Consider the following 1686-nt stretch of genomic DNA (forward strand, 5'->3'; position numbering starts at 1 on the left):
CTACATCCCTCGCAATAGCGTGGCAACACTATTATCTTCCTCATCCTCACCATCAGTTAAACACAGTTACAGTTTTCAGGTTTGTACATTTACTTACAACCGATTTTGTCCTAGTGTTTGGTATTCTGAAAAGTACTGTTAACTGCACGGAAATATTTGCCCGTTATTTATGTACTTATACTCAAATTGCAGACGATTTATGGTATTTGGAAATAAATGTATTGTGTATAGTGTACTTTTCTATGCAATGTGCAGGTAGCTTGATTGTTAAATGTTGCGTCTATTTACATAGTGGCATCAGATGTCATCTCCAATTGAAGCATTTCATGAGTTGAGAGTGCAGAAGAGAGGATGGGAATATTACTTTGTCGAGAACTTTCACCTTTGAAAGTGAATCTGCAATTGTCTAGAAGTTCAGTTGACGGAGTTGGTGAAGGCGGAAATCCTCGCTCGCGGGGTGGAATCAGAGCTAACTATTTGTAGTGTCGTTCCCAGAACCGATCGCGCTCATCTGGTTTGGAGCCGAGTGGAAGGCTTAAACCAGAGGCTCACACGATTCTGCGGAGATCTGGGGTGCAAATTTCTCGACCTCCGCTATCGGGTGGAGAACTGTAGAGTCCCCCTGAATAGGTCAGGCGTGCACTACACGCAGGAAGCGGCTACAAGGGTAGCGGAGTACGTGCGGAGTGCACATGTGGGTTTTTTAGGTTAGAGAATTCCCTCCCTAGGCCCGACAAGACGCCTCCTGAGACGCGACACGGTAGCAGTAGGCAAAACACAACAGGGAATGACAATATTAATGTGGTAATAGTAAACTGCAGGAGCGTCTATAGAAAAGTCCCAGAACTGCTCTCATTAATAAACGGTCACAATGCCCAAATAGTACTAGGGACGGAAAGTTGGCTGAAACCAGATGTAAACAGTAATGAAATTCTAAACTCAGATTGGAATGTATACCGCAGAGACAGGCTGGACAGTGAAGGGAGAGACGTGTTTATAGCGATAAAAAGTGCAATAGTATTGAAGGAAATGGATGGAGATCCGAAATGTAAAATAATTTGGGTGAAGGTCACGGTTAAAGCAAGCACAAACATGCTAATTGGATGTCTCTATAGGCCCACTGGCTCAGCAGCTGTTGTGGCAGAACACCTGAAGGAAAATTTGGAAAATATTTCGAGTAGATTTCCCAACCATGTTATAGTTTTGGGTGGAGATTTTAATTTACCAGATATAGACTGGGAGACTCAAACGTTTATAACGGGCTGCAGGGACAAAGAATCCAGTGAAATTTTTTTTTTAAGTGCATTATCTGAAAACTACCTTGAGCAGTTAAACAGAGAACCGACTCGTGGCGATAACATATTAGACATTCTGGTGACAAACAGACCCAAACTATTGGAGACAGTTAACGCAGAACAGGGAATCAGCGATCATAAAGCAGTTACAGCATCGGTGATTTCAGCCGTAAATAGAAATATTAAAAAAGGTAGGAAGATTTTTCTGTTTAGCAAAAGTGACAAAAAGCAGATTTCAGATTACTTGAAGCTCAACACAAAAGTTTTATCTCAAGTACAGGTAGTGTTGAGGATCAGTGGACAAAGTTCAAAACCATCGCACAATATGCATTAGATGAGTATGTGCCATGCAAGATTATAAGAGATGGAAAAGAGCCACCGTGGTACAACA

Source organism: Schistocerca piceifrons, chromosome X (genome assembly GCF_021461385.2).
Source record: "Schistocerca piceifrons isolate TAMUIC-IGC-003096 chromosome X, iqSchPice1.1, whole genome shotgun sequence".
Classification (NCBI taxonomy): domain Eukaryota; kingdom Metazoa; phylum Arthropoda; class Insecta; order Orthoptera; family Acrididae; genus Schistocerca; species Schistocerca piceifrons.